Source organism: Petaurus breviceps, unplaced genomic scaffold, assembly GCF_028583685.1.
Source record: "Petaurus breviceps papuanus isolate PSGF00001 unplaced genomic scaffold, PetGlider_PUasm1.0 225, whole genome shotgun sequence".
Classification (NCBI taxonomy): domain Eukaryota; kingdom Metazoa; phylum Chordata; class Mammalia; order Diprotodontia; family Petauridae; genus Petaurus; species Petaurus breviceps.
In genome coordinates, this window is record NW_027185889.1 from 21,654,328 (window position 1) to 21,676,442 (window position 22,115).

The following is a 22,115-nucleotide window of genomic DNA, read 5'->3' on the forward strand; positions in this document are numbered from 1 at the left end:
AGAGCATAGAAAAACAGGTTCATACATGGAGAGAGAGAGACTGACAGAGCATTTACTATATGTTTACTATCTGCCAGGCACTGTATTAAGTATGGGGTATACAAAACAAAAAGGAAAAAATACAGTCTCTATACCTACTGTGATGTTTAAAAAGTTCAAGAGACATAATTTCTAGGTAATTTAATCATTTTATTCATAATGCCAACATTTTTAGTGAAAGGTCACTGACACTCTCGAATTCCAAAAATGCTCATGGTGGCTGGCTCATGGCTTATATGCCCTTGAAAGAAGGGCATTCCTGAGGGTGGCAATCAACACTGATTGGTTAACAATTAATGAGAGGTGGACCCAAAGTGAAGAGAGCTCGCTCCAGGGGGGGGGCTGAAAGTGACATTAAGTCACTTTTGGATGGAGACATTATCCTTATACCCTGTCTACACCCAGTCTTGGGCAATCTAGACAGAGAATCTATATCCCCCACCCAAACCTGAGCTGGTTGGAGTAGTAGTGCCCAGAATGGAGAAAATGCTAATCCCATCTTCCATCAGCCTGGTCCTTGAGAGATTGGACAAGGAAATAGAACAGGCGGAAAAAAAACTGGAGTCTCCCCAGTTTAATAATTGGCTATTAATATGAGTGAGAAGCAGTCATTTCTCTCACTACTCTTAGGGAACCTATATTCTAACAGAGGAAGACAGAACAAAAGGGAGAGGGAGGGAAAGAAAGAATTCCCATTTGGAGGAGGGACAACCAGTGAAAAGTGAACTTAGGAAATAAAGTGAGAAGCATGACTCAGGTCCCCTCAAGAAATGACAATCGCCACCAGTTACAATCCAGAGCTCAGACCTCAGGCCAGCCTTAGGAAGCAACTGCTTTAAAAAGATATAACTGATATATGCTTGAGACAATTAAAAGTAGCATATAGGTGATGCATGGTACTAACAATTAACATTAGCAGGAGCCATTGGTTTAACTAGGATACAGAGCATGGAGGTTTCCCATAGATGTGCATTACTGTTACTTTCCCAACAAGCTACTGCAATCCTCTGATTGTTAAAAACTAAGATGGAGTTCCTTAGATTTCAGCTGCTTCTGAACTGCTTTTGTCTTTCGAGTCAGAAGAACAGGGTTCAAGTTCTGCCTTTGACACTTACCTTCTGTGTGACCTTGTGTGAATCGCTCCAGCTTCCTTGGGTCTCATTTTCCTCATCTATAAAATAAGATGATCCCTAAAGTCTCTTCCAGCTTGAAATCTTATGCTATGTAAACTGGGATGGATGAAACCACTATGCACGATGCCTCATCTCCATAAATTCAAGTTTCTTTTTCTGTAAAATAAAGAGTTGGACTAAATCTATGATTCTGTGACCTTAGTGTAGCATCATGTGGTAAATAGCACCTTGCATCAAGTGTCAAGAAGGCCTGAGTTTGAATTCAGCCTCAGAGATTTGCTACTTATGTGACTCTGGACAAACCAGTTAACTTCTCAGCCTCAGTTTCCTCATCTGTAAAATAATATCTACTTTAAAAGGTGTTCATGAGGATCAAATATAGGGCACTAATTTAGAGTATAATATGTATCTGCTGCTACTGTTATTTCATTTTCTCATCTTTTTCATTGGAGTTCAGATAGAAACTATCTTGGGACAAGTTGCTGTGCTGTTTTTTTGTTGCTGTTTCATGACCTGTGGATTATTGTGTAAGCAGATAAAATTACTTCTTTTTAAAATCTAAATCTTTTTAGTTAAAAATCTCATTTTCTCATCCTTTCTCTTCCCAACCCCATCGGAAAAACCAAACCTTATAACAAATACAGAGAGAAAAGCAAAACAATGAAATCCCACACTGGCCATGTCAAATACACACCTATGCTCATACGTGTATGCATGCATATGTATATTTCTCACTCTGCACTCTGCATCTTTTGCCTCTCTATCAGAAAGTGAGCAGCATGCTTCATGATCAGTCTTCTTGACTCATGGTTTGAAAGCGACTGCTTTTTATAACTGAATAAAAGTATTAAACTCTATGTTCATCATGTCTGGACTTACTGAGAGTATCTTTGGGACAAGTCCAATGGGGACAAAAGGATGGGGATGAGACACACCTCATCTTGTTCCCTTGTGGTTTTCAGGTCTTCAACTGGGTGTCTATGTTTTAAAAACAATTCTTTCAACAGCTCAGAGATAGGAGTCTTTCATTTGGGGACATCTTCATTCCCCCTGCAGTTTAGCCAGATTGGCTCTCTTGCTCTTCTTCAGAAAGAACATTTCATCTCCCATTTCTGTGCCTTTGCTCAGGCTATCTCCCCTGCCTAGAATGCCCTCTCTCCTCTCTGCTACCTCTAGAAATCCTCAGCTTATTATAAAACTCGACTCAAGAATGACTTTCAGCATGAAGTCTTCTCTGCTGCTAGTGTTTCTTTCCTCAAAATTGTTTAGTCATTCAGTCTTGTCCAACTCTTTGTGACCCTGTGGACCCTGCTCTTTGTGGGATTTTCTTGGCAAAGATACTGCAGTGGTTGCTATTTCCTTCTTCAGTGAATTAGGAAGAACAAAGGTTAAGTGACTTGCCCAGGGTCACACAGCTAGCGTCTGAGGCTGTTTGAATTTCCTTACTCCATGCCCAACACTCTCTCTACTGGGTTACCTAGCCTAGGCAAACAGTGGTTAAATGATTTGCTCAGGAAGACCTAATTTCAAATGTAGCCTCAGGCCCTGGGCAAGTCACTTTACCCTGTTTGCCTCAGTTTCCTCATCTGTAAAATGAACTGGAGTAGGAAATGACAAACCACTCCAATATCTTGGCAAAAAAAAAAAAAAACCAAAACAAACAAATGGGGTCATAGAGTTGGACGCAATTGAAAAACGACGGAGCAACAAACTTCCCACCTCCAGACCCAGTGTTCCATGTACTGAGCTATCTAGCTGCCCCATCCCCAAAATTGCCTTGTATATATTATGTACAAGGTGTCCAAAGTAGCTTAAAAACAGTGCTTAGACTTTTGGGATAACTGCATATCTATATCTATGTTTCACCCTAGAGTGTAAGCTCTCTGTGGGCAGGTTATTTACATTTTGTCTTGGTATTGCAGCATGATTGACACATAGTAGGCACTTAATAATTACTCCAGAAATAATCCATAAATTAATAATAATAATAATAAATAAAATAAATGTTTAAAGCTACAAATTGATGCCAGGAACTCCATGTTCATGCCTGGCTTTTGAAATCCTTAGTTTGCTTCAGATTTCAACTCAGAAGCCACCTCTTGTACAGTCTGTACTGGTGCCCCTGCTTCCTCTTCCCCAGATTACATTGTGTATATCCTGTGTATGTTTCCACCATGTAGTCTCCCCTGTTAGAGTGTATGGGACTGGTTTTTTTTTGTGGTTATATTGCCAGCACAGTGCCAGGCACATAAGTCCTTAATAACTAGTTTTTGATGGATTGTCATTTTATTTGAAGTGAATTCCCAGAGAGGGGCTACCCTGTACTTTAAAACTTCAGTGTGCCATAATCATGTCAATTTGGCTACTCATTCTAGCAATACAGATAGCAACTTCTCTCTTTTTTCAGTTGACAGTCAGTATTGCCATGGCTGAAAAATCCACCCCCTTGCAGCCAAGGTGACAGTTAAATCCTCTAGACTTAGTTAAGCTGGTCCTTAAACAGCAGGCATAAAATCCTTCACTGGATTCATATATGGGAAGCCCTTTCAGTTGGGTAGGATCCGCTAAAGTTTTTGTTCTGCTGCTGTAACCTTTGAGCCCAGTGTCCTAGGATCTTATTTATGCTTACTGCTGATAGAAACCTCTTTGAAAGAAGGTTTTAGTGGAGGCAGACCTCCTCTATTGAAACATATAAAGAAGGGAGTAAATTAATCAATCAGTAAATATTAGTAAGCACCTACTTTATGCTGGGCATTAGGAATACAAATCCCTACTTCCAAGTAGCTTAAATTCTCACAGGGGGAGAGAATAAGTGCTGATTTCTATATTTAGGATAATTAAAGATTAAATACAAATATTTTGAAATAGGTTCAGGGTACTAGGATAATTAAAAATTAGATACAAATATTTTAAAATAGGTTGGGGGTACTTGGGGAGGAGGCAGCACCAGCTCTTTGGAGATCAGGAAAGATTTCATGTAGAAGATGGTATCTGAGCTGCACCCTGAGGGAAGAGGATGATTCTGGCAGGCAAAGTTGAGGAGCACTAGTGTCCTGGACATGGAGAATGCCCAATATAAAGGCAAAGAGATGGAAGATGAAGTGACCTCGGTGAGAAGCACAGAGAAGGCCAGTTTGACTGAATCCCAGAGAGTGATGGGAAGAGTAATGTCCATTGAGACTAGAAAGATGGGCTGAGGCCAGATTGTATGTAAAAGGCTTTAAGAGATACGGGGAAGAGTTTAGATTTTATTCTAGAGAAAAAGGGAGTCACTCTTGTGGATTCAATAGGGCAGTGATTTCCAACATTTTATGTTCTTCAAAACTTTCAACAATAAAAAAAAAACACAACCTTATGTTGTGAACTTCCAGGATAATTTAATATAATACTCATTCTTTTAGATTCACAAACTACTTAAAATAACTACAATGATAATTTTTTTCTCCCTCAAGTCCAAATTATAATTGATATTAAATAATTGTAAAATATGAAGTTTTATTCTCCCTATAATTTTGAAAACATATATAATTATAAATATATGAATTTTGTGGGAAATTTTGTAAGAATTAATAGAATAAACATAGAATGCTTCAGTAACTTATATAATAGTTGTCAAAGAGGAAAATATATTTATAACATATTTGGGCAATTATTTACTGCTTAAGGTTCCATTTGCTTAATGTGAGAACCCCTTGAACCATCATCCACTAAATGGGAACCACTGGAGTTGGGGAATAACACTATCAGATACATATTTCAGGAAAATCTCTTTGCCAGAAATGTGGAGGATGGATTGAAGTGATAAGAGCATTGGGGAATAATCTGGGGAGGGGTGATAAGTGTCTGAACCAGAGTTCTAGTTACAGGAGTAGAAAGATGCTCAGATGAGACACATTATAGAGGTAGAAATGTCAAGATCTGGCAACTAATTGAGGATGTAGAGTGAAGGAAAGTGAGGAGTGAGGCTAATGCTGAGGCTATGAACCCAGGAGACTGAAAGGAAAGATGGTGGTGCCTTTGGCAGAGTTGGTAAAGTTTAGAAGAGAGATGGGTTTTAGGGAAAAGATGTTGAGTTCTATTTTGGACCTGCTGAATTGGAGATGTCTACATTGAAATATTCATTAGGCAATGGGTAATGTGGGACTGACATTCAAGAGAGATACTGATGCTGGAGATAGAAAACTGAGAGTCATTGGCATACAGCCTAGGGAAGAAAGCAACTGTATGAATTCAGCTATAAGAATTATTAGAATGAAATGTGGACATTTATATAAAGGTGAAGTCATTTTCATAAGGTTTAGAGCTGGGAGGTTCTTTTAAGCTTATCTCACCTATTTCATTTTACAGATGAAGAAATTGAGACCCAGAGAGGGGATGGGACCCTCCTCCCAAGGCCATACATATTGCTTTTCTGTCTTTCTTATTTGTTAAAGGGGTATTAAATATATATATGAACATTTTAAACAATAATATGCTTAGAGCTCTATAACAGATTTCTTTGGCAAAGAAGGCTATCCACGTAAAGAAAATAAGCCTTATAACTTAGATAAATGTATGTTTTCATGAATTTGACAAACATTAGAAAACATGATAATAGAAAAAAATTAGACTGTACATGAAGCCAAGTGAACCCAGTACATCTACCTTGTTTTGTTTTGTGCTTTTTTTGATTGCACATTTTTTTTAGCCCTTTGGAGGGCAATTGGGGTTAAGTAACTTGCCCAAGGTTACACAGCTAGTTTTTTTGTGTGGGTATTAAGTGTCTGAGGCCGGAACTGAACTTGGGTCCTCCTAACTCCGGGGCCAGCACTTTACTTACTTTGCCACCTAGCCGCCCCCTTACACTTTTTTTTTTGCTTTTCTTTGGAGGACAATTGGGGTTGAGTGACTTACCTAAGGTCACACGGCTAGTTTTTGTGTTGTGTCTGAGGCCACATTTGAACTCAGGTCCTCCTGACTCCAGGGCCAGTGCTCTATTCACTGTGCCACCTAGCTGCCCCTGTGCACGTTAAATTTAAGACAGTGGTTTCATCATTGTTTGTGCTTCTTTCCAGACCTCCTTCTGCTCTCTTTGGTGTGTTTTAAGGGGGCAAGTAACATAAAGTGTTGGATGTAGAAGATGAGTTAGAAATCTGATTTAAGACATTTTCTAGATGTGTAGCCCTGATCACTCATCTTTAAACTAGACATTTCTTAGGAGCAGTGACTGTTGTGTTTTTTTTTTTACTTTATTTATATCCACAGCACTTAGTACAGTGTCTGGCACATAGGAGGTGCTTAATAAATGCTTCTTGACTTGACAAGTCATTTAATTGTTACTTCAGTTTTTCCATAAGTAAAATGGTGATTAAAAATAGCACCTACCTCCCAAAGTTGTGAGGATCTAATGAGATAATACATGTAAAATGCAAAGCTTAGGTCTCTCCCTTTCCCCTTCTACCATTAAAGATTTCCCTTGTAATGTAAGTGTAGTCAAGAAAAATGATTTAATATGTTAGCTGTATCTGAAAATATATGCCTCAATCTGTTCCTAGTTCATCACCCTTGTGCCAGGAGGTAGGAAGCATGCCTCATCATTATTTTTGTGGAGTTACGGTTCTCATGTCTTTACAATGTGGTCATGATGCATAATTGTTCTCCTGATTCTAGTCCTCCCAGATTTTTCTGCATCATTTCCCTTTGTCATTTCTTAAAGCTCAGCAATAATCCGTTACATATGCCATATACCATATCTACATGTTACACACCACAATTTATTCAGTCATTCCCTAGTTGATGGGCATCCACTTTGTTTCCAGATATTTTCTGTAAGCCTAAATATGCTTATGGACTTTTTTCCCTCTCTCTATGTTTCCATTGAGGATATGTACCTAATAGTGGCATTAGAAGGAATATGCAGCTTGGTGACTTTTTTGGATATAGTTCCAAATTGTTTTCTGTGTTGGTTGGAACAACAACCTGCAGTGTATTAATATGCTTGTCCTCCCACATAGTCAATTGTCATTTTTATCAATTGTCATTTTTCTCCTTTGTCAATGTGATAATGAGGGGTGACACTTGAGAGTTATTTTAATTTTTATTTCCTTTCTCTTACTAGTTATTGGGAGCACTTTTTCCATATAATTGTCAATAGCTTGTTTTCCTTTTGAGAACTTTCTGTTGTTGATATTTTTTGCTCATATATTTATTGGAGAATGACTCACTTTCTTATATGTTTATATGAATTCCTTATATATTTTGGACACTTGATTTTTATTATAGAAACTTGCTGCAAAGATTTTCCCCCTAGAGAACTGTTTCCCTTCTAATTCTAACTACATTGATTTTGTTTGTACAAACCCTTCTAAATTCATTGTAATCAAAAGTACTGCATTATTACTAATTATTTCTTTAATCATGTCTCTAGTCTGGATAAAGAATTCTTCCCCTAGCCTTAGTTATGATGCTTTGTATATTATTCATATATTGAATTAAATCTTATTATATTTGGTGTGATATAGTGGTCTAAACTTATTTTCTGCCATTCTACTTTCCACCTTTCCCATTAGTTTTTGTCAAATAGTGAGTCCTTACCTGATCATATACCATCCTTACATTTATCAAACACTGTACCCATTTGCTTTTAAGTGTATCTGATCTGTTAAATTGATTAAATTTCCTTAGAAACAATAAATAATGACATAACTTTAAGATATCACATTATAAATTTCTTGATCAAAGACTTTCTACAACTCTCATCTTCTATTCAGAGATTCCTAGGCTAGATGTGGTACTGGATGGGACATCAGAGGCCATTTAAGACAGTTTCTTTGTTTTACAAGTAAGGAAACTGAAGTCTGAGAGGGCCTTAAGTGACATACTCAAGGTCACAAGGTAGTAAATTTTAGAGGTGAGATTTGAACCCATGTTCTATAACTACAAGGGCAGTGATATTTCAACTGTACCTTATCTTTCAATTTCTAAGTTTTTTCTTAGAATAGATCATAGTATTCAAAGCTAAAAAGGGCCTTGAAGATAATCTCTTCTAATGCTATCCTTTTAAAGATGAGAAAAAGGAGGTCCATAGTAATAAAGTCACTTGCCTGAAATCAGCCAGGTTATAAATAGAAGCAGCATTTGAATCCACATCTTTTGACACCAATTCCAGGGCTCTTTCTTTTATATCATGCTGCTGTATATATTTCATTCGTTAAACAAATATTGCTTGAAAAATTATTTTGTTTGAAGTTGTATCCTTGGTGCAATAGGGGTACGAGGAAAAATAGAAAGAATTCCTACCCTCCTTTGATGTACACCTGGCCTCCTTCCTGAACATTTACTTTCTTTAGTTCCTGGCCTAAAATATATTTTTCCCCTTATATATCTCTTCCTCCCTTATCCCCAGGGAGACTGGATTTATATCTATTTATATGTCAGTACTTTAAGTATTAGATTTTACTTCTATGGGTGCTCCGTTCACAATAAAATGATAATAATAATAACTATACTTGTCTTTGAGAGTTGCTCTGGCTAAGGAAAAAAATTAATCATCATTCTGATTGAATGCATTTTTCTGCATTTTGCATTATGAGATCATAGTTTTGGAGCTGGAAGGGACCATCAAGGCCATTTAGTGCCTCCTCATCTTACAAATGAGGAAACTGAGGCTTAGGGAGGTGGGGTAATTTGCCCAAGATTATTCAGGTAATATTCAGTAGTGAAGATCAGATCCTTCCTTGGTCTCGGCTTGCAAATCTAGTGACTTTTCCACTCATTTAAACTCTAGGACAACAGACATAACAGTGTGTCACTGGGTCTGTACCTTTCCCATTTCTTATTATTTTCATGGCCTCTACTGCTCAGAAATATAAATGAACTCCCTTTAGCCTCTAGGAAAAAATACAAATTCTTCACCTGCCATTTAAAGCTCTCTTTAATCTTTCACCTTGCTGTCTTTCAGGACATTTCATATTATTTGCCTTCATATATTCTCTATTCCAGTCAGATGGACCTATGAGCTGTCCCATATGCATAACCTTATCAGACTTTTGCCCAGACTGTACACCATGTCTAAAATGCCTTCCCTTTCATTCTGCTTACTGGAATCCTTACTTTCCTTCAAAGAACAGTGCAGAGGCTTCCTACTGGAAGCTTTTCATGATCTTCCTAATGATCTCTACTTGAAATGCCTTGATATATGTTCTCTTTTTTAAAAATTATGATTTATTTTTAACATACTTTTATTAAAATAATTTAAATTTAAATTTTTTCTTTTAAAATTCTCTCTCTACCCACTCCCTCCCCAACCTACTAAGAAGGCAAACAACATAATATCAGTTATACTTGTGAAATCATGCAAGTTTTATTTACATATTAGCCATATTGCAAAGGGAAAAGACCAAAAAAAGTGAGCAAATTATACTTCAATTTGTGTTCAAAGTTCATTAGTTTCCTCTCTGGCAGGGTATTGTGTTTTTTCATCATGAGTCCTTTGGAAGTGTCTTGGATCATTATGTTGATTAGAGTAGCCAATCTTTCACAGTTGGTCATTATGACATTGCTGTTACTGTGCACAATGCTTTCCTGGTTCTCACTTCACTTTACATCAGTTCATATAGGTCTTGCTATGTTTTTCTGAAACCACTCTACCTGTGAATTTTTATAACACAATGGTACTCCATCATAATCATATGCCGCAACTTGTTCAACCTTTCTCTAATTGTTGAGCATCCTATCAATTTCCAACTCTTTCTAACACTAAAAGAGTTGACAAAAGTATTTTTTCACATATAGGTCCTTTTCCTTTGATCTCTTTGGGGTACAGACTTAACAGTGATATTCTTAGGTCAAAGGGTTTACAGAATTTTATAGCCCTTAGGGCCTAGCCAAATTGTTCTCCAGAATGGTTGGACCATTTCACTCATCCATCAGCACTTCATTAGTGTACCTAGTTTTCCTTCATCCCCTTCAGCATTTGTCATTTCTGTTAGATATGAGGTGGTACCTCAGAGTTGTTTTAATTTGCATTTCTTTAATTAATAATGATGTAGAGCATTTTTTCATGTGACTGTAGCTAGCTTTGATTTCTTCTTCTGAAAACTTCTTGTTTATATCATCCTTTGACCATTTATCAACTGGGGAAGGGCCCTTATTTTTTATAAATTTTACTCAGTTCCCTATATATTTGAGAGATTAGACTTGTATCAGGGAAATATGTGCTATAATTTTTATATTCATTTTCCATGATACTTTTTTTGAAACATAATTTCCCTGATTACCTCTTTTAATTAGCTTTATTTTTGCTTTTACGTTGTCTGAGATCATGATTTCTACCCCTGCCTCTTTTCCAACCTGTTATTTTAACTGTGTGTGTCTTTCTGTTTCAAGTGTGACTCTTGTAATCAGTATATTGTTTCCGGTTTCCAATCCATTCTGCTATCCAGTTTCATTTTATGGGTGAACTCATCCAATTCCCACTCAGAGTTAGGACAATTGTGTATTTTCTTCCATACTACTTTCTTCTGTTTATCCTCTCTTTTTCTATCCTGCCCCTCCTCAAAAGTTTATTTTGTTTCTAACCACTGCCTCCCTTAATCTTCCTCCCTCTTTAATCATTCTCCATGCCTCCACTGAGTTCTCTTGTCCTTTTTCCCTCCTGTTTTCCTCTTTGGATAAAATAGATTTTTATACACAGTTGAGTGTTTTTGTATATGTGTATTCTTCCCTCTATGAATAGATTTCTATACACAACTGAGTGTGCATATGTGTGTATGTATATGTGTGTATATATTCTTCTCTCAATCAATTCTGGTGAGAATGAGATTCAAGCATTGCCTGCTAGCTACCCCTTCCTCATTTTTCCCTCCACTGTAAAAGCTCTTCCTTGTGTGCATATTTTATGTGACACAATATTCCCTTTTCTACCCCTCCATTCCCCCCTTTCCCAGTGAATCTCTCTTTTGATCTCTTTCATTTTTTTGGAGATCATTCCAACATAATCAGATCATACTTATGCCCTCTGTCTATGTAAACACTTTTTAAGTGTTCAAATAACAATAAAGTTCTTAGGAGTTGCATGTATCATCTTCCTGTATAGGAATGTAAACAGTTTAACTTTATTGAATCCCTTATGATTACTTTTTTATGTTAACCTTTTTTTTTTTACAGAACTATGTAATTTTATTTTATTTTTTCATTTTTCAAATGCTTTATTAACTTTTGACTTACATCATTCATTTCCACCAGATTTTGACTTACACGTTTTCTCCCCTTTTATCCCCTACCCACCGCCCCAAAATAGCAGTCCTGCAGTATATTCCCTCCTCCAATCTGCTCTCTCCCATGTCTTCTCTCATGCTCCCTTTGACTTTTATAGTAGGGCACAGTGGATCTCTATGCCCCAGTGCCTGTATATCTTATTTCCCAATTACATGTAAAATAATATTATTAATAATATGTATATATACAATACATATTTAAACATTTGATTTTAAAACTTTGAATTCCAGATTCATTCCCTTCCTCCCTTGTCACCCACCCTTACTGGAAAGATAAGCAGTTCAGTATAGGTTGTGCATGTGTAGATTATGCAAAACATTAACATAGTTGATATATTGTAAAAGACTGTATTTCCCTCCCTCCTATCCCACCTTCCACTTGTTCTATTCTCTACTTTGATCCTGTCCATTTTCAAAAGTGGGTGCTTCCAACTTCCCTCCCCACCAGCCTGCCCTCCCTTCCATCATCCCCTCTCTCATCCCCTTCCCCCCTACTCTCCTGTAGGATGAGATACCCTATTTATTATGTTATATTATATTATTATACCATAATTACTATTATATTATTTATTATATTGTGTATTTCATTCCCTCCCTGAGCCAAATTCAGTGAGAATAAGGTTTACCCATTCCCATTTGCCTTCCTATTCTTCCCCTCCATTATAACCATTTTCCTTTGCCTCTTCTATATGAGATAATTTAACCCATCCTGTCTCTCCCCATCTCCTCTCATTATATTCCTCTCTCACCTCTTAATTTCACCTTTTAAGTATCACCCCTTCCTATTAAATTGGTCCTGTGCCCTCTATCTATGTCTAGCTGTAAACATATATATACACACATTCACATATTTATTCATATGCCTGTATACCCTCCAATATAGACATATATATATTTATATATATTCCCTTCAACTGTTTTCATACTGAGAAAAGTTTCATCAGTTACAATGATTGTTTTTCCATGTAGGAATGTTAATAGTTCCACCTTGATAAGTTCCTTATGATTTCTTTTCCCTGTTTACCTTCTCATGCTTCTCTTGTTTCTTGTATCTGAATGTCAAATTTTCTATTCAACTCTGGTTTTTTCATCAAGAATGTTTGAAAGTCCTCTATTCCACTGAATGACCATATTTTCCCCTGAAACATGATACTCAGTTTTGCTGGGTAGGTGATTCTTGGTTTTAATCCCAGCTCTTATGCCCTCCAGAATATCATATTCCAAGCCCTTTGATCCCTCAGTGTAGAAGCTGCCAGATCCTGGGTTATCCTGATTATGTTTCCACGATATTCAAATTGTTTCTTCCTGGCTGCTTGTAATATTCTCTCCTTGATCTGGGAATTCTGGAACCTGGCTGTAATATTCCTAGGAGTTTTCTTTTTGGGATCTTTTTCAGGAGGTGATTGGTGGATTCTTTCAACCTTTATTTTGCCCTCTCGTTCTAAAACATCAGGGCAGTTTTCCTTGAGGATTTCTTGGAGGATGGTTTCTAGGTTCTTTCTTTGATCATGGCTTTCAGGTAGTCCAATAATTTTAAAATTATCTCTCCTGGTTTCACATTGCCTTCTATTCTTTCATTTGTTTGGATCTGTTTAATAGCATCTTGATTTCTCATAAAGTCATTAGCTTCAATTTGCTCCAATCTAATTCTGAAGCAATGATTCTCCTCATTGAGCTTTTGAGGTTCTTTTTCAATCTGGTAAATTCAGCTTTTTAAGGCATTCTTCTCCTCATTGCCTTTTTGAGCCTCTTTTGCCATTTGAATTAGTCTGATTTTTAAGGTTAATTTTAAGGTTATTTTCCTCAGTCAGGCTGTTGACTCATTTAGTAATTTTCTTGCATTGTTCTCATTTCTCTTCCCAATTTTTCCTCCACTTTTCTTATCTGCTTCTTAAGGTCCTCTATGGCCTGTAACCAGCTCATATTTTCCTTTGATGGTTTTGGTGCAGGAGTTCTGACTTCACTGTCTTCCTCCTGTTCCATGCTTTGATCCTTTTTGTCCTCAAAATAGGAGTCTAATGTTGGGTTCTTCTGTTTGCTTTGTTTCCTTTGCCTGGGCATGTTGCCACTCAATTACTTGACTTTTGGGCTTTTTTGCCACAGTAGGACACTGCTACCAGACAGGGGAGCTTCCGTCCCAAATGCTGGGGTTTTCTCAGCTGCTGGAGGTGTTAGTTGGGAGCCCTTGCTGAAGGCTCCACATGCTCTGGCAAGCTGGACACACACCCCAGGACCTCCACCCTAGACCACAATCCACATCCAAGCAGGTTAAAGCAAGAGCTTTTAACCCTTCAGACTGGTCGCTTTTTCCCCCTACACTCTGCAGGCCAGGAGCTGAAGCTGCCATGTGGCAGCGGTAACTGCACAGCAGTGCTCAGCGGCTTCTCACCCTGGGAGCAAAAGCCGAGGCACTCCCAACTCCTGGTCCCAAAGTACATACTGCACTGACCTCTCACTTTGTCCTTTGCATCTATGTCTTAATAAATCTTGAAAGGACCACAGCTGCAGGTGATCTGGAGTTCCTCCAGCAGGTGGCTGGTCAGGCCCACCCTGGGGCTAAAACCTCTCCGTGGAGCTGTGCTCAGCTCCCAGAGTGCTGTGCAGGCCGATTACTGCCAGCCTGCCAGGCTGTCCTCAGCAGGAGGTTAGCTTCTCTGTGTCATTTTGTGGGTTCTGTAGCTCCAAAGTTTTTTCAGAGTCCCCTTTTACATGAATTGGGGAAGGTGAAAGCCAGGAGCCATGGGGAGGACCTGCTTCTACTCTACCATCTTGACTCCGCCCCCCTTATGTTAACCTTTTAATACTTCTTTTGAGTCTTGTATTTGAATGTCACGTTTTCTATTCAGTTCTGGTCTTTTCTCCAGGAATGATTGAAAGGTGTTACAAAGAAAGACCAAAAAAGTCCCTACCTTCAAGGAGCTTACAATCTAATGTGAACTTTGGAATCCATGGTCATCTGTACACCACAATAAGCTGTTAATAGGATCTTAGTGGATACTCCTACTGAGAGTTGACATTCATATAGCACTTTAAGACTTGAAAAGCACTTTACATAAGTAATGTCATTTGATCCTCACAATAACCTTGTTGGTAGATGCTATTATTATTACTGTTTTACAGGTAAGCAAACTGAGGCTAAGCATGGTTAAGTGACTTGCTTAGTAAGGTTATGAGGCAATATCTGAACTCAGGACTTCCTGGCTTCAAGTCTGGTGTGAAATACCACTACACCATCTAATGGATTCCTGTAAATACAAAATTTAAGTGGTCTTCCTAACACTTAAAACTCCCGATATAAAAAGAAAAGCCTGGAGAAATATCATGAAGGATGTAATCTGTGCCCTGAAGGTTTAGAAATGAGGGAACCCTCTTTGGGTCAGAAAGAAGAAATAAAGGCATTTATATTAATATACAATATTACTTTAATATTCAGGGACTTATTTTCTGAAATACTTTGGTTCCTCCTAATAGCTCTAGTCATGAAAGGACCAGTTTCCTGCAGTGACCTGTCCTTGATCTCAGATCACTTCTGAGCCAGTTCAGTATTGTGTGGAGTTACATTTGGAACTAAGAAATTAGTCCAGATGGTGAGAGCCTTAGGTATTATGTGTTCCGTGTGACCAAAGCAGATGGGCACTGACTGCCTTATGCAGCAGCTGATGCTCAAGTCATCCTTCAAGGCAAAGGTCCAAGTAGAGCAAGCTGATTGGGAAGTTAGAGAGTTCAGGGCTGAGAGGCCTCCTGCAAAGGGGGTCAGAACCTTTGGACTAGGTGACAAGATTCTAACCATTCTGACCCCACCTGAGCAGTTGGGCATGGAGAGGTCAGGCAAGCCATTGCATCCTTCTCTGGCTCCCAGTCTCTGCCTGTTGGAATCTATTCCCTCCTTCATGACCAAGCTTTGGAGCTGTCTCCCCCAAGATGAGCAAAGGTGATCTCAATGGAGTCCTATTCTCTCAGACATGAGCATTTCTTCCATTGGGGCAACCCATCCACACCTTCTCTCTGTGTAGCTCGCCAAATATCCTAGACTCATTGAAGGCAGGGATTTTCATTTTTGCCATTAAATCCCTAACTCCTTATTAAATTAAATTAAATCCCAGGCATGGTGCCTGGCACATCTTAATAATCCTTCTTTATTGATTAGTGATAGATCCCCATTTTCTCTTAAGGGATCCTACCCTTTTTTGAACTCTCATAATAATTGACTCATACCTACCCATTACGTTCTACTTTGTATTAAGGCTATTGGTGAACTTGACTAATTTCTCCTATTAAACTGTAAGCTTCTTGAGGGCAAAAGATGGATTGCATTTATTCCTGTATCTCCCTCAGCCCTAGAACTGAATGTTGTTTTGGTTTTTAATTTTCTGCTGTTGGCTTATGATTTTATCAGTGTGGGAATCTTGGAAACTTTTTCCATCTGTACAAATCCGCAGCATACCTGTGGAGTTACTTGGGACACTGAAAGATGAATGAATTTCCCACAGTCCCAGAGCTAGGATGTATCAGGGGCCAGACTAGAACCCACATTTTTCTGATTTCAAGGTCCTCTAGTCACTCTGCTGTACTGCTAGCTGCATTCAACTGCTAGCTGAATTTAAATGTCACATTTGAATATCTGTTGCCAAAATGATGTTTATTTATTAAATATCATCTGATCTGAGTGTACAGGGAAAGTCTCTAATGGAGTGCTTAGGGATCTGGGCTTCAATTTAGGAATATTTATCAGTTTCATGGATAAAGGAACATGCTTAACAAGTTTGTAGATAGATAATCGGTGGTGTGCTGATAAATGTTTAACAACGAAATCTCTGATTTACTGATACATACATAAAATATTCACAAATTTATGTTTATGTACCTATACAAATATGTGTGTATATATATCCATACATATAGGTGTTTGTATATATGTATACATACATACGTACACACAGTGGGATATACTTATGTCTAATTTGCATAATTAACACTTTCTTAAAATCTAGTCTGTAGACAATCAACAAAATAACTCTCTGTAATGTAATACCAAGCAAAGGCAACTTCCCAGGTTCAAAATACCAGCATAGGTGCTCTCTATTTTATTCAGTAACAAACCCAGAACAGAGAAGATCAAAACATGACATCATTCAAAATACAGCATTTACTAAGTGTGATTAAATCATCTCCAAGGCCTACCCCACCCCAGGACTTTCCAATCATTCAATCAATTACAAAGTCCCTGTTCTAAATACTACTCCACCCCTAGGCTATACCTTCTTTTGGTCCACCACAAAACCCCTCTTCTCAGATGGAGATTAGTTTCCAAACATAAGTAAAATACATTCATTTGCTCAACCATAGAACACAAAAAGGTCAAAAGTTCCCCACCCCTGGATCACAATTGAATCTACCCCAGAGTTACATCAAGTTTAAACACAGCACTTAATACCCAAATGGAGGTCTTTTCTTCATCTTGACAAGAGGCAAGTTCTCAGCAATCTTAGTTACTGGGGAGACAAGGCTTAGCAAGGCCATAAGATACATTGCCAGTCCCTTCATGAATTTATCCTCTGTCTGTAGAACAGTCCTAGAACCCCTGAACACATTAGCAAAGCCCTCTCCCAGGATTTCTGTAAACATACAACAAGAAAATCCTTCTTCAGGGCTTCTGAACCAACAGAAAGGCTCCCAGACCCCTGCAACAACAGCACTGTCCTTCACCAGTGGACAGTATTCACTCTCAGTACTGTCCCTCACCAGTGGACAGTATTCACTCTCTGTCTGCAGGACAGTCTCAGGCCTTCTTAACCAAATGCCAGGTTCCAGGACTTCTTCAACAGGACAGTCTTTCACCAGTGGACAAATCTGGCAAAATAACATCAAAACAGACAGACAAAGTACCAGCAAAACAGCCATGTCTCCTCAGTCCTTGGCAGCTCAGGGGGCAGGTCTCAAAAGTCCAGGGCAATTCAAAGCGGCCACCAGCAATTCTTTTAGTCTCTCCCTCTCCACGAGGTGCTGCTTCCAAAAAGAACTTCCGCCTCTCTCTTGTCTCTCCAAATCTACATCACCAGCTCCTCCCACTTCAGGACTTTCTTTTCACATCAACAAGCCCATCCCACAGGTGGGATTAACAAACTCTGGGTTTTAATACAATCAATTTGAAAACCAAGCCAATACAGGGGAATCTTTAATTGCCATTACTATCACACTCTCTAGCTTTCATTTGTAACATTACCAACTTGTGAGGTGTAAGGGCTCACACTAAACATACAGTCATCCCTCAGGAGCCTATATGAGCTAGCTCCCATGCTTTTGCAATAATGCAAATTGATGAGAGGATGGCAGAGTCTGGATTACTGTAGGTTCTAAAACATTAGGTCAGAACTAATAGCTTAAAATTGATAAATGTAAAATCTTACTATCAGGTTAAAAATAGTTTCACAAGTATAAGAAGGAAGAGAGGGACAGGAATTCATCTAAACAAAGATCTGGAGTCTTCCTGGACCACAAGCTCAATGTGAGTCAACAATGCGATATGGCAGCCAAAAACCCCCCAAACTGATAAGAATGTGAGTGACATGAAGAGAGGCAGAGGGTTCAGGACTAAGGAGATGACAATCCCACTAAGCTTGCTCAGGCCAGACTGTCTCTGGAGTAGTGTGCTCCATTCTGGGGATATTTTAGGAAGGACATTAACAAGCTAGAGAGGATTTCTAAAGGAAGGTGACCCCAGGAAGTTGAAGGTCATTGGTTTTTTGCTCTATGAGGACTGGTTGACCAAACTAGCAATGATTACTCTGTCAGAGAGAAGATTTAGATGAGACCTTGAAGCATCTTTTAAGTATTTGAAGGGCCATCTTGGAGAAGGAGAGCCAGACTGACCTTCCATAGCCTCAGGGTAATGAATGAAGTTGCAAAGAGGCAGACTTAAGCTAGATGGTAGGAAAAATCCCATCACAGATAAAATTGTCTGAGGGTCAAATGGGACTGTAGGGAGCTAGTGGGTTCCTCCTCACTGGGAGTCTTTGAGCAAAGAGTGGATGACTGTGTTTAATATATGTTATAAAGGGAATCCTTGTTAAGGGCCTGATGGGGCTGGATGATATTGAAGATTCCCTCTCAACTCTCTGGGCTTCTCTTATCTTTGATCCCTCAAATATGTGAGTATAGTTTGAGAAACTTTATTTTATATACTATTTTTGTCTTTATTAATTAAGGGAGTAGCAAATGGAACTTTACTCTTTGCTATAAGCTCCATAAATTTCATGTACTCACATGCACATACATGCACACGTACATACACGTAAGCATGTTCATATGATCATATGTGGATGTATATATGCAGCATCGTATACATTCATGTACGTAGGGGAAATTGAATTCATATTCTTCTATGTAGGACTAGTGTTCTGTAGACTTCTTTTTTGCAAACAGATCGTTACCTGTCCTGGATCTGTCCTTTGGTACCAACTCACCTAGTAGTGAATTACAGGAAATGCCTGAAGGAACAAGTCACCTTGAAGCCTGCCGGGGAGCATCCAAGCCCTGAGCTGAGGCTATCGCAGTCACCTTGTCATTCTTCCGTGGACAAAATGTACTTAGTAAAAAATCAAACTGGGAGCAAAGACTAAAATGTAAACAGCACTTCTCAATCACTCTTCAGGAAGGGACCTAGGAGAAATTGTAAAGTGTGTAAAAAAATGCCTTTTGTTTATTCTCTGCACCCCTCCCAATGACCTCTGGGTCTATCCTCTTAGGGCAAGGCTTTATGCCATCTTTTCTTCCCCCCTGACTCAGTTAAATTTTTTTAAATGTTTAAAATCCCCCCCAAGAAAAACCTTGACCATATTAGTCACTGCTATATCCATATGCATATACATTATAAATATATGCATTAAATACATACATACACACACAAACACATTATTATATACACATATACTTTATAAATATATACATTTGGATCAGGAAAGGAACTATAGAGACATAGTACAATGTCCATAATTTTACAATTGAGGAAACTGAGGCCTAGGGAGTTTGACTTGCTAAAGTTTACATAGCTTAGTAAATGACATGGTCAGAATTTGAACCCATAGCCTCTGACTATAAATCCAGGTCTGTATCATACTATCTCGTTGGTGGTAGTGACTTAGTGGTTCAGATTTGTAAGCTTACATTTTAACTTTAATCCCAAGAATGACAATAAATGTGGATGTTCCACACATTACAGTTTGGGACTGGGAAGACCTTTCAGATCTCTTCCAATCACAGCGCATTTTTGGCTGGGTTTTCTGTTTGTGTGTGGCTGGATGCTTCCCATGCTTTGCAAATCTCCCTGTCTCCCTTTCTTTCCCTGCTGTCACCTGTCCTTGCCAACATGCTCCCAAATGTAAGCCAACAATTTCAGATTTTAATTCTTCATTCAAAACCTTTCTTTACTAATTTTAAACTGTGTGGGCATCCCCAGAGAGCTCAGGGAAAGGGGTCTTTTCATTTCCTCCTGCTGGTCAGCGGGGCACGAGCTGCTTCCCTTAAAAAGAGCCCTAAACTGTCAGTACTAACATTGGTAAAGAGCCTCAGACAAGACTGATCCCCATAGAAGTTTGGGGTCTGTTCGAAGGTCTAGGAAAATTAGAGGTGGGATTGTAGATCTTGAGCTGAAAGGGCCCTTTGAGAGAATCTAATCCAATCACTCTCATTTTATAAGTGAGAAAACTGAGGCCCAGAGAAGTGACTTGCCCAGGCTCACACAGTCTATCACTCTTTCCATCAACAAGCATTTAAAAATACTTAAGTGCTTTATAAATGCTTATTGATGGATATGTAAAGTCATGTACCCACATATCTGCATACGTGTATACACACAGAATTACATGCATATGTATATAAATGCAAATACACATCAGCACCTAGATGTAAATATGCAAGCATCTGTGTGTGGACATGTATCCATATATCTCTGTACCCACAATGTAAATGAACTATAGTCTTAATCTTTTTTGTATCATGTACTACCATGAAGCTGTGGGCCCCTGCTCAGAATCATGGTTTTACTGGATAAAATAAAATTTATAGGATTGCAAAGGAAACCAATTATATGAAAATAAGATTATCATATTTTTCCTTTTAAAGCAAGTTTAGGTACCCCAGGTTAAGAATCGCTGCCCTAGAGACCAAGGAAAGATGCTTGGTAGTGGGGGAATCAGGAAGTACCTCCTGCCAAAAATGGCGTTAGAGATGAATCTTAATGGAATCCAGAGATTCCAATCAGCAGAATCGGGGAGATGACTGAATCGGCACATGACTGGCCAGAGGCAAGTGAGGAGGCACTGAGAACAGATGGTGGCTGGGTGAGGAGCATGAAGAGGTTGGAATGGCTGGATTATAGAGGTGGAGAGTGTCAGAGAGGGGCGGGAGCCCCAGCGTCTCTGTCCCCCTCCCCCTCTTTCTTCCCCCCCTTCACCCCATCCCCTCTCTCACTGCCTCTCTCTCATCTAGCATTCTTTACCCTGCACCATAATATACCCATCATTTAGTATCATTTTGTTAGAAAATGGTTAAGTGGGGGTGGCTAGGTGTTGCAGTGAATAGAGCACCGGCCCTGGACACTTAATACAAAATTAGCCGTGTGACCTTGTGGAAGTCACTTAACCCTAATTGCCCTGCCTTCCCCCTCCAAAAAGCAAAAAAAAAATTGGTTAGGTGTCTAGTAGAAGTACCAACCAAGTGCCAGAGAGATACAGGGAAGGACAGAACTTTTTGCCTTGGGTGATGTCAGGTTTTGAGGAGAAGGGTGTTGATCAATACATAGAGTTTGGGGGAGGGACAAAGAGCAAGTTGAAATTGGGAACAGGGAAGGGGGATCACAAGATGTCAGGGATGGAGCTGGAAGAGACCTTAATGTACATCCTGTCCAAGTCTTACAATTTACGGCAGAGGAAACTGAGTTTCCCAAAGGCTAAGTGACTTGTCCAAGGTCATCCAGGTAGTTAGAAGAGGAGAGATTGGAACTCAGGGCCTCTACAGCAAAATCAGGGTTCTTTATGCTATATCACAGTAGTCCAATTTGGCTGAACTTGTAGAGTTCATGAAGGGAAATATGAAATGAGGCAAGGAAAAATGGGTGAGAACCAGGCTATGGGGAGCTAGGCTAAAGCGATGGTATGTTCAGCAGGGATTGAGAAGCCATTGAAAGCTTTTGAGCTAGAAGGAGAAGTGTTTAGATGTGTGCTTTAGAAAGATAACTTTGTTAGGAAGTAGGATGGCTGTGTACAAAGATGCTTGCTCCTCACCAATCCATCCTCCATGCAGCTGCCAACAATCTTCTGAAAGCACCATTTGAACAGCATCACTCTCCTGCTCAGAAGTGGTCCCTGGCTCCCTACTGCCTCTGGATAAAATAGAACACCTCAGCCTGTCATTGAAGGCCCCTCGCCTCCTCCCCCCGCCCCGTTCGACCTGACCATTTTAGATTTATTTTCTGTTACCCTCATTCACATGGTCTGTGTTCCAAGCAGATGTGCTAGCTGAGCCCTGGCCTGGGATTGCTGTATCCCATGTTGGTGCCTCTGCACAGGTGGCCTCCTGTGCCTGGACTTCCCTCACCCCTCCTCCCTACTTCCCAGAGTCCCTTGAGGCCTGCAGTGTTAGCTTGGAGCTTTTCTTCTTTAGGAAAGCCATTCTTGGCCTGCCCCATGCT

The 22,115-nt window shown here is 39.2% G+C and overlaps 1 long non-coding RNA gene across 1 annotated transcript; it reads right to left on the reverse strand.

The window, feature by feature from the left end:
- Positions 1-16,482: 16,482 nt before the first annotated feature.
- LOC138166645 (uncharacterized) lies at positions 16,483-17,620 on the reverse strand. Its single transcript, XR_011169670.1, has 2 exons — positions 16,710-17,620; positions 16,483-16,605 (listed from the first exon to the last, which is right to left on the reverse strand). It is a non-coding gene; the product is annotated as an uncharacterized lncRNA (long non-coding RNA).
- Between the last annotated feature and the right edge of the window lie 4,495 nt (positions 17,621-22,115).